This window comes from Rhinatrema bivittatum, chromosome 3, assembly GCF_901001135.1.
Source record: "Rhinatrema bivittatum chromosome 3, aRhiBiv1.1, whole genome shotgun sequence".
NCBI lineage: Eukaryota > Metazoa > Chordata > Amphibia > Gymnophiona > Rhinatrematidae > Rhinatrema > Rhinatrema bivittatum.
Window position 1 is genome coordinate 176,912,042 of NC_042617.1, and position 18,780 is coordinate 176,930,821.

Below are 18,780 nucleotides of genomic sequence, written 5' to 3' on the forward strand. Positions count from 1 at the left end.
CAGCCCTAGTAAGTTTTTGAAGGAGCAAAATTAGGCATCTAACTCTTAAAGTTAAATGCTTAACCCTTTAAAAATGAATCTTTAGGAAGTTAAATGTAGGTGCCCAAAAAGTGGGTGGCAATGTGAGGGTAGAGTTAGGGTACAGAGAAAGGAGGTTAGTGCTAATTATCAACCCTAAGCACCTCACCTAGGGACTTAAATGTAGGCAATAAATTGCTGGCCTAAACTTAAGGGATGCAAGGGGGGCATATTCAGTAAGGTGAACCTGGATAACTCTAGCTATCTCCCTGAATATTCATAGCTAAACTTATCTAGCTAAGGTTATCCAGGTACCTTTGCCTCTGCTAGCTTTTTAGATATGAAAACAAATCCCACTAGATACAAAAACAACTTATGTTAGAAGCAATGCTGCATAACCTGTTTATCTGAAAATTTTTTTTAAAGGTGATGGGTTAGGGTTTCATACCAATATACATTATTAAAATTACCTAACCAGGTAGTTCAATGATTGATGTGGTATAATCATTAACCATTCACCAGCCACCGACTAAAATAAATATGAAGTGCAGTGCCTCAAGCAACAATTGTTGTGCCCACTAATGGTGTGTGTGTTAAAAAATGTTTTTCAAAACTTTTTTCTGTAAATATACTTGTGAGAACTTAATATAAAGAAAATAGAACAGCTTATGACATATATGACTCAATGTCTTAGCCCATCCTCTGTATGTTCAGTGATGGTTGATCTCCCACAGTTGTTAAGTACTTTCAAATAATGTTCTCAAACAATGTTCCTGGTTATACGATGCTTTCAACTGGATTCAAAAAAAGGAATATCTGTTTCCATCCAGTTTAATTAAGCATTTAGAAAGATAACAAAGAAAAAACTTCCCCCCACCAAACTCAAGACTATCTCATAATTGGAGAAAAGCTCTTCTCCCATTTTGAGTCTGCCTCCAGACATCAGGGAAGATCCATATCTTATGAACTATGAAGAGAGCATCTTTATTATTGAAAAATAACCTTATAATCAAATCTATTTCAAAAGAATAAGAAATGAATACAATTGCTTGCTCATGTACCACATCATCAAACTGTTCTAGGAAACTGATTAAGATAAAAGTATCAGAAGACACTTGTGAAAGTTCAGACATTATCATCTTCTTTTTTTCACCCCAGTTGAAACATAATGCACCTTAGTAAATGAAGGTAAGTGTTCATCAGAAATATACAAACTTTCCTTCATGTCTTTAAGAATAAGTTCCTTTGGACCAATCAAAAAGATTAAGAAATCTCCACCTATTCTCAAACAGTTCAAGACACCTATGTGTATAGTAGAGTAATCCTTAGTAGAAGCTGATTGAATGCCTAATTAATAAGTTCGTGAGATTCAAGATTTTTAAGTGTTTTATCATGGACATCAGTAATTACTTGGGAAGTGGATACTTGGCCCTTAATTGAGTCCAAAGAACAGGAAAAAAATCATCTAATTTCCTACTCACTGTTTTTTCAAGGAGAATTATGGCCTGCCACACATCTTCAAGGCCAATATTTGCTGGTCTCTGCAAAACGGATTCCACTGGTGCAACCAAAGCCTGCCCAGACGTGATATTTTCTAAAGCCAAAGCTCCTCCATCCTTCTCAGCTTCGGCCGCGCTAGCAGACTGTCTAATCTAGTGATGGCAAACTCTGGTCCTCGAGTGCCACAAACAGGCCAGGTTTTCACGATTTGCACGCAAATCTTTCTCATGCATATTCATTGTGGATATCGTGAAAACCTGGCCTGTTTGTGGCACTCGAGGACTGGAGTTCGCCATCACTGGTCTAATCTCTCTGACATCCGGAGCAGGAGGAGTCATGCAGGGCTCAGGATTTAAAGTTGTTTCTACCTCAGGCTGAACAAGTGCTGTCCCATTAGCACTATCAGCAATGAAGAATTCATCTGAGCTTGGTTGCTCCAAAGGCTCCGAAGCATCTGAGAAATAGTTCACTGCTGTGAAGAGGAAGATGCAGGAACCACTTGTACCTGCCCTTTTCTGTTTACTATCTTGAGAAAGAAATGAAGCACAGTGAGGATAAGGAGCAAAGCAGTCAAATGAAAAAACATCTGAAGGCCAACAATCTGAATCCACGGGCCTGCTCCTTTGGTGTGCTGCTTTGGCTGTGCACGCTGGTGGCAGCGAGCTGCAGGGCACCTCCTTTTAAATTATAACAGGGCACCTCTTAATGATATCAATGCTGCGTCTCCAGGAGGAGGGTAGCCACTATGTCCAAGCCAGTAAAGGTTCAACAGGCAGTTAGGAGGGAGTCCTTCACAACCCTTGATTCATATTTATTTATTTATCTTTTAAAAAATGTATATTCAGCTACATTCAACTTTTTCTGTTCTGACTGGATTACAATAAAAACGCCAACATTCAATGTATGTTAAAACATATAAATCGCAGTTATAATAAACATAGTCATAATATAAATTAACAAAATGATAAAACAGTGTACCATTCCACCAAGCAATTGAACTCTTGTTTATGTCATTTCACTGTACTGATTACTTAGGGGGAAATGGAGAAAGCCTGCTTAAATAAATATTTTGTTAGCTTCTTTTCAAAATCTGATAATTTGGGCACATCTTTTATTTCTTGTGGCAAAGTATTCCATAATACAGGATTCTCAACTGAGAAAGCTTGCTTACAAGTCACCTGCAATCTAGCATCTCTAACAGGCCGATACAGTACAGTGCGCTCCAATGGAGCGCACTGTTAACCTGCCCTTGGACACGCGTTTTTCCTTACCCCTTATTCAGTAAGGGGCGGAAAACGTGCGTCCAACCCGCGGCACCTAATAGCGCCCTCAACATGCAAATGCATGTTGAGGGCCCTATTAGGTATGCCTGCGCGATACAGAAAGTAAAATGTGCAGCCAAGCCGCACATTTTACTTTAAGAAATTAGCGCCTACCCAAAGGTAGGCACGAGTTTCTGCCAGCACCGGGAAAGTGCACAGAAAAGCAGTAAAAACTGCTTTTCTGAGTACCCTCCGACTTAATATCATGGCGATATTAAGTCGGAGGTTCCGAAGAGTAAAAAAAAGTTAAAAAAAAAAATTTGAATTCGGCACGCGGCTGTCGGGCCAAAAACTGGACGCTCAATTTTGCTGGCGTCCGGTTTCCAAGCCCGTGGCTGTCAGCGGCCTCGAGAACCAACGCCGGCAAAATTGAGCGTCGGCTGTCAAACCCGCTGACAGCCGCTGCTCCGGGTCAAAAGGAGGCGCTAGGGACGTGCTAGTGTCCCTAGTGCCTCCTTTTGCCCGTTTCTACCGTACCACCTAATTTAAATACAGAATCGCTCGCACCGGCGAGTGGCCGGTGCGCGCACCAGGAGAGGGTTCTCCTGCGAACTTTACTGTATCGGCCTGTAAATGAGGCAAAAGTCAACAAAGAAATCCCATCAGAATGCAGTGATCTAACAGGGCAGCATATTTAGAGAAGTTCTCTCAAATGTATAGGATCTTCTTGGAGTGTCTTGTATGTCAACATCAGTATTTAAATTGTATTCTATTTGACACAAGTAACCAATGGACTTCTCTCAAATGTGCCTCTCTCAAGCAGCCTGTGATCAATTCTGCAGATGAGTTTTGTATTAATTGAAGCATATGCATCTGCCCTTTTGGTAATCCCACATTGCAATAGACTAGGATTTTCAGTGCCAGCTCTTGTACCACAATTCTGAAGCTGGCCTTAGATAAAGCAGATTTCAAACAACTCACAAAGCATAATTTGAAGAAAGATGTCTTCTTCAGTTCTCTGCTAATCTCTGCTAAGTGAGGCATCCACAATAAAGTCAAGATCTTGAACCTCAGTCGAGGTTCTGTTTTACAGAGAGTACATGACATGCTACTGTTATCCATCCAGGGCTCTATATGAAAAATGCAGTCGGCTAAATACTGCAATGCTAAATTAACATTCTTTGCCAGGTAGATAGATAATAGGGTAATAGGCATATCAGAGGTACAGATTTTCCATCTTATTCCAAATGGATTTATAAGTTTTCCCAATAAATACAGATATATATTCAAATAGCATGGCATATGGTGCTAACTCTTGAGGCAAGCCAGTTTTAACTTTCATCATCTGTGAGAAATTATCACCCACTTTCACCAGTTGTGTTGTATTTGACAAAAATGAATGAGATCACTGCAGCACTGCAGCACTGTACCCTCTACCCCAGTTCCCCCTATCCAGTTGTTACATGTCAACTTAGGAGCAGATGATGGTTGAATGCTGCAGACACATTGAGCAGCACCATGATAACTGGGTTTCCACTGTCCATTTCACAAAGAAGGTAGTCCATTATCAAGACGAACAAGGTCTCGGTATTATGGCCCTTTCTGAAGCCATATTGGTGTTTATCTAATATGTCATAATCATCTAGGAAATCCTGCAGCTGGAATCTTCTTTTCCATTATTGTTGCTAAAGAAGATGAATTTATTATAAGGTGATAGTTGGCTGGGTCAATTGGATGGTGATCATGTGTAGGATTTGTTACTACACATGCCTATTACCCTAAATTGTACATGCTTAGAGTTGCATGATCCAGTAATCACGAGGGAGCATTGGTGGGTAACTTTCTAGTGAGAGACTATATGTGAGAGAATGAAAGGAATGAAAGTGTATGTGTGAATAAGTGACCATGTGTGTGAAAGAGAGTGTGTGTCAGTGAATGAGAAGTATGAGTAAGGGCATTTGTGTGAGAATGAGCACGTATGTATATATGAGAAAGTGAGTGTGAAAATGTGTGTGTGTGTGTGTCTGAGAGAAAATGTGTGAGCCCTGCCCTCCTAATCCATGATGACCTCAGAATATCAAAAGTTCCCAGGCATGGTTACCTGTTTGAAATCCAAAACTCAGGGTCTGTCCGGCTCAGTGAACTTAGTCAGAGAAAACCCTTTGAACATGGGCCTCTAAGTGTTTTAGGTTACGCTTTCAGTGTTCTTTTTTTTTATTAGTTAGTGATTAACTTTGAAAATAAATTCTGATGGCTATAATAGTTTAGTGCAATCATTTTCAACCTGTGAGGCAGAAGGATACGTATGCACACAGCACCTTGCGAAGTACTTATTATGTACAAATATGTATACATATACATTCCCTTTTGGCAAATATACAGAATTCCTATAACATTGGCCCATTTCCATAAACATTTCTATCAACAATATCATCCACATTTTTTTTTCAATGATTAATCATAAAGAGGTTGAGGTGGGATATGTTTTATCCCACCACATTGTATCACTCCTCTTTTCCCTTTTTATTGGATGGCAATCACAGACCCTCATGCCAAGTTTTGGAAGCAACAGCATCTGGCCTCTTGGCAGAATGCTGAGGCAGTCTGGTTGCCAGCCACAGAGCTGTGTCTGGGTCTGTTGCCTGGTTGGGCTGCAGATGGGCTGGCGTTCTGGGTAGCCTGATGGTCCTGGATGCCAGCTCTGACTTACCTCTTTTGATTCTGAGGACTTTATTCATTTTCATTCATTTGCGAGTAAGGGCTTTCACATATGCCTTGCAATGCTTCATCTCTAGCCAAGGACATTTCTGGGGGAAATGGGTGGGTTTCCCGTTCTCTTTGGTATTTTGTGATGGCAGTTTTCAAAAGCCTTTTTACCCGAGTAAGTACAGATGTACCCGGATAAAAGGGCAGTCTGAATATCGCTTGCCCTTCACCCTGCTAAAAGTATGCGCGAGGCTCTAAAACACAAATACTATTAGCCATATTAAAGGGGAGGCGTTCCCAGGGGTGTGTCTAAGTCAGGGGAGGAGAATAATACACATAGGGGCAGATTTTTAAAAAGTACGCCCGCGCGTACTTTTGTTTGCGTGACCGGCGCAAACAAGAGTACGCCAGGTTTTAATAGATACGCACGTAGCCGCGCGTATCTTTTAAAATCTGGGGTCGGTGCGCGCAAGGCTGCACAAAATCGGCAGCCTGCGTGCGCCGAGCCGCGCAGCCTGCCTCCGTTCCTTCCACCCCCCCCACACCTTCCCCTCCCTTCCCCTACCTAACCCATCCCTCCAGCCCTATCTAAATCCCCCTCCTCCCTTTGTTTGAAAAGTTACGTCTGCCTGAGGTAGGCGTAACTCGCACGAGCCGGTGGGTTGCTGGCGTGCCATCACCCGACCCGGGGGCTGGTCTGGAGGCCTTGGCCACACCCCCGGAACGCCTCCGGGCCAGCACCACACCCCGACACACCCCGCCGGAACTCCCCCGAATGTCGTGCCACCCCCGACATGCCCCCCGACACTCCACCCCTAGCAAAGCCCCAGGACTTACGCACGTCCTGGGGCTTTCGCGCACCGCTGAGCCCATTCAACATAGGCTCGGCACGCGCAGGGGGAGCTTGGGGCAGTTTTTCAGGGAGTACGCGCGTATCTTACGCACGTACCCCTTTGAAAATCTGCCCCATAGGGGTGAAGTTTCAAAATGTACTGCGTGTACAAATTAGCATATACACACGGAAATAACCTCCACTTGCATATTCTGTATTTTATACATTTGAAAATATGCATGCATTTTCACTTTTGTGTGCACATACTTACATGTAAAAAAGGAGTGTTCTAGGAATGTTTCAGGGCAAGGCCAACACTCGTAGAAATTGCAATTTTAAAAGATACTTACATGCTTATTTTTACACCTGCTAATTATCTGGCATAAGTGATATTAAACGTGTTTATTGTGTGATATTGACTGGGGGGGGGGGGGGGTCTGGGTGAACTGGAGGGAGCTCAGGCTGAAGAACCAGGATGGCCTCAATGACCTGGAGGAGGACTGGGAAAACTGGTGAACTAATTAGTAAACTGGTTAATTTTATTTACACACATGTTTTAAAGATGGTCGACTTACGCGAGTAAGTCCTACTTTACTTTTGCGCGTAAAATATGCACATATATATTTTTTAAATAAATACGGAACGTATGTGTGCTCAATGCATTGATCTACGTGGTTTTAATGCATCATATGTATTTGTGCATAAGCCTACAGATGTGCATATGTTATGGGGTAGAGAGACACAGATTTTATAAAATGTGCGAATATCATACATACGGGTTATAAAACACTTGGGGTAGATTTTATAAATTTACGCATGCGCATACTTTTGTTCGTGCATCAGGCGCGAACAAAAGTACGCTGGATTTTATAAGATATGCGTGTAGCCGCGCGTATCTTATAAAATCCGGGGTCGGCGCGCGCAAGGGGGTGCACATTTGTGCAACCTGCGTGCGCTGAGCCCGGAGCGCGCTGCTTGTTCCCTCCGAGGCCGCTCCGATTTCGGAGCGGCCTCGGAGGGAACTTTCCTTCTGCCTCCCCTCACCTTCCCCTCCCTTCCCCTACCTAACCCACCCCCCCGGCCCTATCTAACCCCCCCTACCTTTGTTGGCAGATTTACGCCTGCTGAAAGCAGGCGTAAATCTGCGCGCGCCAGCGGGCTGCTGGCGCACCATCACCCGACCCAGGGGCTGGTCCAGAGGCCTCGACCATGCCCCTGGGTGGCGCCACGCCCATGGTCCCGCCCCAAACCGCCCCCTGACCCCCCGGACACGCCCCGGACACGCCCCTCCCGCCCCTTTTATGAAGCCCCGGGACTTACGCGCGTCCCGGGGCTATGCATGCGCCAGCGGCCTATGCAAAATAGGTGCGCCGGCGCGCGAGTGCCCTGCGCATGTAAATCCGGCCGGATTTACGCGCGCAGGGCTTTTAAAATCCCGCCCCTTGTGTAAATATGCTCGCAGCCATATATAGAAATATAGAAACATAGAAAACGATGGCAGAACTGCATGCATTTGTTTGAAAGTTATCCTCCCCGTTTGCATTTTCAAATCTACTTGCATTCTTTTCCATGGATTATAAGTGCCTGCAGACAAAGCATGCAACCCTTTTCAGTGGATTTCACATTAACCTGAAGGTACATAAAAGAATTTATTTCTGGGGCTGTCTCCACAGGCATATTTCCCCTTACCTGCATATCCCAAGATATGAGTCCTTTCTGTGGGGGTGAAGACAGACCTTCTTGGCCTAGGCAGTGGTATGATTTTTCCTTCTATGTTTGTGCGAGTTTCACTGTTTCTGTGGTGTCGTGCTGCAGGGACAAGATAGGCTGGATGCAATTTCTGGTCGATTTTAAAAAGCCTTGCGCGTGCCGAAACCGGGAGATTTGTGCGTGTCTCCGGCCAGCGCACACCGTGCGGATCTTAAAAAGCTGCCGAGTAGATGCGTATCTCCTGGTAGGCGCACAAATGCATAAGACAAAAATGGGCGGGGCGTGGGCGGAGTCTGGGCGGGACATGGGCGCTTTGGATCCATAAGTAAAAATGTGCACATAAGTACTTATGTGCACAGCATGCGCCGGGGTCCCTACTACATAACTTTACTTCTGCCTTGGAGGAGGTGTAAGTAGAAAAACAAAAACAAAAAAAACCTAGGCTACTCAGCAGGGTTTCAAGGGTCAGGGCAGGTAGGGTAAAAGAAAGGCTAGTTAGGGGGTTAAAGAAATGTTATCATTTAACTGGGAATGGACATTATTTATTATTTTTATATACCAACATTTGATCTCAATTGAGATATCACACCAGTTTACATTCAGGTACTGTAGGTATTTCTCTATCCCCAGAGGGCTTACAATCTAAGGTTTCTGTACCTGAGGCAATGGAAGGTAAAGTGACTTGTCCAAGGTCACAAGGAGTGACAGCAGGATTTGAACCCTGGTCTCCTGGTTCATAGTCCACTGCTTTAACAACTAACCACTAGGCTATTCCTCCTCCCTAGTGCCCTCAGCATGGGTATTTTACAAAATCCCCCCACTTACGCGATAGACGTGGCATTTGCGCTTACCCATATAAAATTGTGCGCGCATGTATGCGCGTCCCACCGATTTTATAACGTGAGCGCATACATGCGCGTATGTTATAAGATGGATGCATCCATGTGCGTGCTGGCAAACACGTGACATGTGCGCCCGCGTGCCAGAATGAAAGCTACCGTCTGGGGGTGTTCACATAAAATTTACTGTGATTTTCCAGAAATAAAATAAATGTCCAATCAGTAGATATTTGTGTCCATTTACAGATGGGTTGTTTTTACACTGGTTTCTTCCCCTGGACTTTCTTAATACCTCTTTCTATGTAGATGTTCTTACTCTCAGGTTCCTGGGATGAGGCTTATCCCTCCTATGCTGAATGCATAAACTGTCCCAGTGGGCCAGAGAAATCCTATGAGTGAGGGAATCCCCATGATCCCGAAAAAACCTTACCTGAGTCCACAAAATTCACTCTTCTTTCCCCAGCTTGTGTCCTGTGTCCCAAGTGTGGAGATCCAGTTGTGGATCTCCAGAGGTCTTGACTTCATTTCTCTGTTACTCATTTCTCCTGACTGTTTCTGGTGTGACCTGTCTGGCGGAAAGGTCTGTACTGCAAAAATAGGCTAATGTAGCCCAGCATCATGGTGAGGAAGGATAAGAACATAAGAACAGGCCATACTGGGTCAGACCAAGGGTCCATCAAGCCCAGCATCCTGTTTCCAACAGTGGCCAATCCAGGCCACAAGAACCTGGCAAGTACCCAAAAAAGGATGGCTCTAATCTCCTCACTAACCAAAAAGACAAAACAATTTTCAAGTTCAAAACACGTCCTGGTAGGTGATGAGTCACTGCTTTACTTCTCTGGCAGGGAGGGTGCACACATCTTCTCAGCCCTGGCCTCCAGATCTGGGGCTTGACCCTAACCAGAGCTGTCAAAGCTTCACCTAAAGCTGCAACCTAAACATTTCCTAAACTCCATGAAAAGTCTTTTTACAAAACTGGAGAAAGTTCCTGGCAGGCAAGGGGGGGTGGGGGGTGCACTGCAGAAGCTTCCCTTCTCAAAAAAAGAAAAATGAGGCAAAGAGAGTCTAACTCAAATTAAGAGCACTACAAAATAGCTCCTTCACTCTCAAGAGCTAACACAAAATGAACACACAACGCACAATTAAACTCTGGAATTTGTTACCAGAGGATGTGGTTAGTGCAGTTAGTATAGCTGTGTTTAAAAAAGGATTGGATATGTTCTTGGAGGAGAAGTCCATTACCTGCTATTAAGTTCACTTAGAGAATAGCCACTGCCATTAGCAATGGTTACATGGAATAGACTTAGTTTTTAGGTACTTGCCAGGTTCTTATGGCCTGGATTGGCCACTGTTGGAAACAGGATGCTGGGCTCGATGGACCCTTGGTCTGACCCAGTATGGCATTTTCTTATGTTCTTATGTTCTTAACACGCTGGACAAGGATCACACCATCACAGACAACCGCAGAAGGAAGGGCTGTGTGGAATAGTCTGTCCCCCTAGCGGTAATTACCAGGGCAAGGATCTAGGGCTATCTGGTGGAGGCCTGATGTTGTGTCTGTGCACCCTTGGGCTGGGCTGGGATTGGTTCTACCAGCAGGCAGGAGCCCTGCAGGTTCTCACTGCCAGCAAGTGGACCCAGATGAAACAGAGACCGGTCTGGAGCTTCAACTTTACCAGCCCACTTTCCCCTTGGGTTGAGACTTTGGATGCAGGGGCAGGAAGGACTTAGGCGAAGGTTTCTGGTGATGACTAAGGTCCTGGTCCGAAGGCAGGCTGTGGTCAGGAGCAGGCGGCGGTCAGGCACAGTGAAAGTCCAGGCAAGGATTGGAAGCATGCAGCAATCAGCCATAGCAAGAGTCCAAGCAAGGGTCAAAACCATCCGAGGGAGAGGAAGCGGGATGGATAGGGCTGAGGCAGGCTGGGCAAGCAAAGGCTGGAACATGCTGGGCAGATGAAGGCTGGAACAGGCTAGGCAGATGATGGCTGGAGCTGGCGGGGCAGATGAAGGCAGGAAACAACACACTACAGGACGTAGCTGGACCTGTTGCTGAGGCAGGATGCATCAGGAGGGCTACCCTTAATTAGGGTGAAGATGTGACATCATCATCAGGGGCCACAATGTCTTTCCCGCCGTAGTCCCTTTAAGAGGCGTGAATTTGGGCGCACGTGCGCCTAAGGGGAGCAGGGGGGAGCAGGAGCTGACGGTGTCCCGCCGCAGGGCACTCTGCAGCCTCCTGCCATGAGAAGAGTTGGCAGACTCCTGTCACGCCGAAGACAGTGGGCGGACGGAGCCTTTCAGCCATGAAGGCAAGGATGGTAGCCCATGGGGGCAGCCCGCGAGCCGTTGAACCCAACACCTCTACAAGCAGATATCAAATGTGATCTTTGTACTTTGGTTGGAGGATAGCTGCTGCAATGACTTGGATAGATGGGAGACACAGTGAAACTAATACTGGGGAGGGGCCTTAGGTAGTCTTAAAGGAAATCCCATAGGTTTTTAGTCTCAGATCCCTAAAATGGCAATGAAAGGTGTGGAGACAGGTTACAAATGAAATGAAAGACCACAAAGTAAGAGGGCCTGCTTATGATTTTACTTTTTGTCCTACTTTTTAAATCATTTAATATTTATAATTATTTATGCACTTTTAATGGATTATTGCTTCCATGATATTTTATTGTAAATCGTTGTGAAGGTTTTACTGATGCAACGGTATATCAAAAACCAATAAACTAGAAACTAGGAGACTGCTTGACTTAAAAAGCCTCTCCCCAAACCAATAGATATAGCCCTGCCTCCAGTCTGCCCATCAAACTCCTAAACAAGCAAATACAAAAAACAACAACAAAAAACTATCACTGACTCTTACCCTATGTGTTACAAAAAGGGAGCTCTGTAGAATAATGGTAGCCAGTAAGAATAATCTCACACACAATATTTTAGGTGGATTTACTAAGCTGCGATAAGGCTATAACACGTGTAAAACAGTGTTTATCGTGCGATAATAGCCATATCTCAGCGATATTGAGCAATATTTGTTATATTGCATGTTTTTTTAAATTATTCTGATCCCTATTAAAATTTGGTGCTTTGCATACATTTACCTGCATACAATTAACCAATGCAGACAAATCGGCTAATACATACTTAATCTCATGCAAATAAAATAATGCAGCTGACAGAAAAAAAAATCTGCCTCGTTATTTTAGCGCATTTGAAGGAGTTGTTATGTTTTCTGAGGACATCATTATGGTAACTCACACCCAGTTCCCCCTTTCCCCAGAGGCCTCTTAAAGTGACAGAAAGCCCCAAAATAATACCCCAACCCCCTTTCCATACCCCTTCCCTTTATAGCAAATTTTCCGCCACTACCAACACCCCCCATCAAATCCCCCCCCCCCCCCAAGCAGCAGACTCCTCCCCCGGACCAAAAGGTCCCTCCTCCCCAAATTACAAGATCATTCCTGGGGTCTAGTAAGACTCCTATCCCCTCCCACCACCCACCTTACATCAAAATAGACCCCCATCCCATCTCCTGGCCTCCCCTTACCATGTGATAGGGGAAATGGATGGTCTGCACCATTTTGAAAGACGGTGTCGACTGGACACAGAGCTAAAGGGGTGCCGGGCCGCCACTGCTCCACCAACAATGCAGCTTTAGGGAGGAGGAGTCTAGGGGTTGGGGTCCAGGGGCCCCTTAGACTACTAGGATCTTATTTATGATGTAAGGTAGGGGTGGTAGGGAGTACCACTAGATTCCAGGGACGATCTTGTATTTTGGAGAAGGCAGAACGTGTGTGTGTGGGGGGGGGGGGGGGGGAGTGGCTCTGCTGCTTGAGGGGATTATTTTGGGTCTTGGTGCCCTTTAAAATATGCAAAGTGGGCTGCCATTGCGTGGTCCCTGCCACGCTATTTTTTACTGCCGAGGTTTTCTGCGATAAAGATTAATACAGTGACACCACTGTGCTATTTTCCTGGGGAGGGGTGAAATATCTCAAGAACGCCCCCTCTCCCTGCGACATTCCATCCTGCTCATGGTAAAATATCATGGCGTCATAAATTTCCCCCTTAGGGAGAAAAAAAATATACCTGTCCTTTCACTTGGAAAACTAATGCAAAGACTGTGGTTAAAGAGGACCTGCACATTTTGCGGGAATGCAGGTAATGTGTCACTTTATTCTCTATATAGTCTGTAATGCACAGGCCTGTGTGTCCATCTGTCTGTGCTTGTCAGTATGTCTATCACTGACTTGAGAAAAACAATGTTTTTGAATATTCTGCTTAATAACCACCTTTCGTGCCCTGCTCCTAAAAGATGAATATCATCTGACATGCAGTTTATTGTTCACATAGAGCAAGAGCTGGAGTGTCTGGGTGCTTATATGAATCATTATTTTCTTGATTTTATTCAACTTCAGACGTTATTTTGAAAATTATAGTAGCTTTTCCAGTGGACATTACAGTGAAGATAAAACATCTAAAGAACAGCTCCTCAGGAGAAAAGAAGTGACATTATCAGCAACCAGGATCATATGATACCTGTAAATCCTCTTATCTGTGACAAATTTATCTTGATGTATTACTCTATTCAGTTGTACAAAAGACTTGAAAAAGTAGCAATGCACAATTGCCCCTCCTTGTTATAACTCACATTAGAAAAGATTAAAAGAAAATCCGAAGCTTTGTCCCTTCTGAAGTCCAGCAATGTGTACACAGTAATCACTGCACTAAGCTAGCAGAGGACTGAGCAAGGGATCATGAGACCTGTGGTCACGATGTGACCTAGGGCAGTGACTCTCAACCCCAGTCCTTGTGACCCAAAGTCAGACCTGGCAGGAAATCCACAATGAATATGCACGAGATTCTGAAGACCAGACTGGCCAGTGGGTTCCGGGGACTGGTGTTGAGAAATGCATCGCTTAACCTCATTATACTTAAGCTTAGATTGCAAGGCCCTTGGAACAAGAAGCTTGTAACCATATGATCTGGCTTGTACAGCACCGTTCATACTGATGGTGTCATATAACTAATAATGATCATTCTGACGGTAGTGAAATTCTGCTGTAGCAAATCATTTCTGAAAAGGAGAAATCGGCTGACCTAATGTGCGAGCAGCAGCTGTGTGCACAAAACCCAGGCTGGATTCCCAGTCACGGCTCCTGCTCCCTGGGCCAGCGGCTGGGGCGGGATGCTGTGGAGGTAGCATTCCCAGTCGTCAGTGGGAGGGGAGAGTCCCAACGAGGGCTTGCTTAAGGTACATTCCTGTCACCTCCCAGAGCAAAATGTGATCTGTGTCCTTCAGCTGGAGGGTTACTGCTGTAAAGACTGGAATAGATGGGAGACACAGTGAAACTAATAGCCTCAGACCCCTTGTCACCAATGGCAGGGAACGGTTACAAATGATGAAATGAACGATCGAGAAGGTTACAAATGGCACTGTATAAATGACGTACAAATGAGACAGGTTACAAATTAAAATGAATGCTCAAGAAGGAGGAGGAGGCTGACTTACTTAACAACCCCCTCTCCCCCAAACAAACAAAAACAGTCCCTGCCCCTCCAAAACAACTCCCCAAAACTCCTAAACAAGAAAAAAAACAAAAACCCCCACCCTTCCTTGGCTCTTAGCCAGTCTGTTACAAAGAAGGAGCACTGTAGTACAATGATACCCAGTAAGAAAAACTTCACATACAATCTTAGGGGGAAAAAATTGCAAAGCCTCTGGTTGGTTACTCTCATTTTACAGGTATGCAGTATTGTCTGTCCATTACAGTTTTTCTAAACCCATGCATACACAATCATTTCAATAGCATGTTTCCCATTTAGGGCCACGTCTGCTAAAGGGTTCTCCTCTCAGAGGGGAATATGGACTGGAAAGCACACTAAAATCAGCTGCACCGATTCTGGTGTACACTTTTTGTCATGTGTAATGGATGATATGCAGAGCATGTGCATGCTATAAGAGAGCATAGCCCTTTGAGAGCATATGCCCTTTATATACCCTTTGGGTTCCCTGAACTGGCCCAAAAATAAAGGGCTTATTAGCCTGGGGGATACCCTCTCCCCAGAAAACACATAGCTACCTTTTCTGGCTAACCGTCAGAAAGATGCCGTCTTTTGTCTACCTGCTCAAACCCCTAATTTTGCCCTATCTGGTATATAACTTTCAGTCACATGCACTTCAAGGTTTGTTATGTGACATAACAAAGCAGTCCCACCTCCAGTCTATCAGCCCTTGTGTTACTTTGGAGAAGCAAGGTCACCCGGCTGGAGACCATCATCTTGGTATAGCAGGAAGTGATCCTGTAGTCTATGGCCTACCCTCCAGGTGATGGTTTTATCCTTTCGCACTGAGGATTGTCTCCAGGAGTCTGTGCCCAGGAAGGAATGGTTAGGATGGCTGTTGTAGTAGGTGATTCGATCATTAGGAATATAGATAGCTGGGTGACTGATAGACATGAAGATCACTTATTTATTTATTTGATTTACATTCCGCCTTTTAGACACTTCATAGCAGATTGCATTCGATACTATAGGTATTTCCCTGTCCCCAGATAGTAACTTGCCTACCTGGGGCAAAGGTAGTGGCCCTCATGTACTACCTAGATAATATTTTAGGGGAGTGTTGGGGAGGAGCCGACTGTTGTGGTACATGTGGGTACCCAATTACATATGTGCAGGAGGGAGGTTCTGAAGGATAAATTTAGGCGCTTAGGTAGGAAACTGAAATCCAGAACCTCCAGGGTTGCATTCTCAGACATGCTTTCATTGGGGGCCAGATTTTTAAACTTACGCGCGGGCGTAGATTTGTGCATGCAACCCGATGCGCACAAATCTATGCCCGATATTATAACATGCGTGCATAGCCGCGCACATGTTATAAAATCTGGGGTCAGCGCGCGCAAGGGAAACTTTCTTTCCGCCCCCCCCACCTTCCCCTCCCTTCCCCTACCTAACACACCCCCCAGCCCTATCTAAACCCCCCCCTGACTTTTGTTGGCAAAGTTGTGCCTGCCTCTGGGCAGGCGTAGGTTGTGCTCGCCGGCCGAGTGCCGGTACGCAAGCCCCCGGCACGACCGTTGTGCCAGAGGCCTCAGTCCCGCCCCGGGCCCTCTCCGCCCCTGCCCCGCCCACTCCACGCCCATTTTTTCAAGCCCCGGGACACACGCACGTCCCGGGGCTTGTATGCGTTGCCGGGTCTATGCAAAATAGGCTCGGCGCGCGCAGGAGTGGGTTTTTGGGGTTACGCGCGTAAAATACACCAGTAATCCTTTGAAAATCCGTCCCTCTATGTGCAGGACCCCAGAGGCAGGCTGAGCTCCAATATGTGGATGAGACAAGGGTACAGAGAAGAGGATTTTAGATTTGTTGGAAACTGGGGGACATTCTGGGGAAGGAGGAGCCTATTTAGACATGATGGGCTCCACCTTAACAAGGGTGGAACCAGACTGCTGGCACTAACTTTCAAAAAGGAGGTAGAGCAGCTTTTAAATTAGAACTAATTAGAATAAATTTGGCATCAACGAATGGAATAGGACTTTCAACAGTTTAATTGCCTTTTGTTCTTAACTAATTCGCTATTGATTTTTATTATGTATTTGTTCTTAATAGTTCTTAAATGATTTATTTTATGTACACCTTAATTTCTTTTGTCTGTAAAGCCTGTTGCTAATTTATTGTTTAATGTAAACCGAGGTGATGTATTTTTTTTACGTGCCGCGGTATATAAAAATCACTAAATAAATAAATAAATAAATAAATAAACATGGGTCAAGCAGTCAGTCGTTCAGCAGCACATGATTCTGAGGGAGATATCTTCAAAGGATACTGGCAAACCAAATAAGTTTATCCTGATAGAGAGGATGTTGAAAAAGCCCTGAAGTATTTAAATACAGACCATATAGATAAAAATGACTTCAAACTGTAGGTATCATCTGATAATAAGCAAGTTGTGGGTACATATCAAAAAAGAAATACAAATAAACCTACTTTAAAATGTACGCATGTAATGCCAGATGTCTGAAAAATAAGACTGGAGTGTTAGCATGCATGGTGCTAAAGGAAAATATTTACATAATAGCCATCTCAGAGATGTAGTGGAAGAAGGATAATGTTAACCAATGGGACATGGTGTTACCAGAATACAAATTATATCAACATGACAAGGCATATAAACTTGGTGGAGGTGTGGTATTACATGTTAAGGATGGTATAGAGTCGAGCAGAATAAACATTCTGCAGAAACAAACAATACTCTGGAATCCTTAAGGACGTAAATTCCAAGATTAAAAGGGAAGAGTAATGTAGTGGGGATATCTTATTGCCTGCCTGGCCGTCGAATAAACAGACTGCAAAATGCTAACAGAGACTAGACTGGCTAGTAAAATGGGCAATACAATAATATTGACTAGGCAAATATCACATCAGGAGATGCAAGGGAGATACAATTCCTAGATGCTATCAATGACTGCTTCATGCACCAGTTGGTCATGGAACCAACAAGAAGAGGAACTACATTATATCTAGGTTTCAATGGAATGCAAGATCTGGTGCTGGATCCACTTGGCAATATTGATCATAATGCAAATACTAATGAAAACTTCTGCAGTAGCATTCAACTATAAGAAGGGAGATTATAATAAAATGAGGACATTTGTCAGAAAAAAACTAAAAGGAGCAATTCCCAAAGTTAAAAACTTGCATGATGCATGAATATTGTTTTAAATTACCATCCTTGAGGCCCAGACAAAATGTATTCCGTGCATTAAAAGATGTCAAAGAAAAGCCAAACAACTACCAGCATGGTTTAATAGAAAGGTGAAAGAGGAAATTAAAGCCAAAAGGGCATCATTCAAAATATGGAAAGCAGACCCAAATGAGGAAAATAAGGAAGAGCATAATCACTAGCAAGTTAGGTATAAAAAAGTAATTAAGCAGGCTAAGAGTGAGTTTGAAAAAAAGCTTGCCAGAGAAGTAAAAAAAAAGTAATAAAAACTTTTTCAAGTTCATTTTATGTCAAAGCCATCTAGATGTTGCAAACTGCAGCAGCCCGGCTACTAACTGGGGCAAAGCCTAAGCTTAAACAACTGCACTGGTTTCCCATTGCTCAGAGAATTAAATTTAAGGGCCTTGTGTTGGTTTTTAAAGCAGTTAGGAAAGAAAGTGCTAGCTACCTGTTGGATCTGAGACTGCCATCAATTCCAAAAAATAACCAAAACATGGAGGCATGCCCAATGTTTCATGTAAAGACAGCATAGTCCAATGTCTCTGTAAATTCCCAATTATTTCTTTGACTTGATTGCTATAATGTAACACACACGTTAGTCCCTCATTACCTCGTTCAGCCTTATACCCCAAAAGAAGGGCTCTGTTGGCAAACAATGCTCTCTTGTAGGCTTTTTTTTTTTTATACAGACCACATTATTTCTGGTTGTGTTTTAAATTCAGACAGCATGGAACAAATCCTCCTCAGACATAAAAATTGACTGATAGGTAAACTAATCTTTAACTTTCTTGGGTGGCAACTGAAATACTGAAAAAATTGATTCCAGTCTGTCTCTTTTCGGTATAATATTGTTGACAACCCTTCCCCATCTCTTACTATAGTTATATCCAGAAAAGCTAAAGAATATGGATGATATTGTAAAGTGAATTTTAGATGGGTACTTTGACTATTGATTCATGCTACAAACCTCTGAAACTATTCACATGATCCTAGTCAGATGAAAAAGATGTCGTCTATATAGTGTCGCTAAATGTGGATATTGTTAAACCACAATGAAGGATACAACACTTTTTCTTCAAAATGAGCTACAAAAAGGCTGGCTATATCAGGGGCAACCATGGCTCCCATCGCAATCCCCTTGATTTGCAAATAATAACTGCCCTCAAACATGAACACATTTTGAAAAAG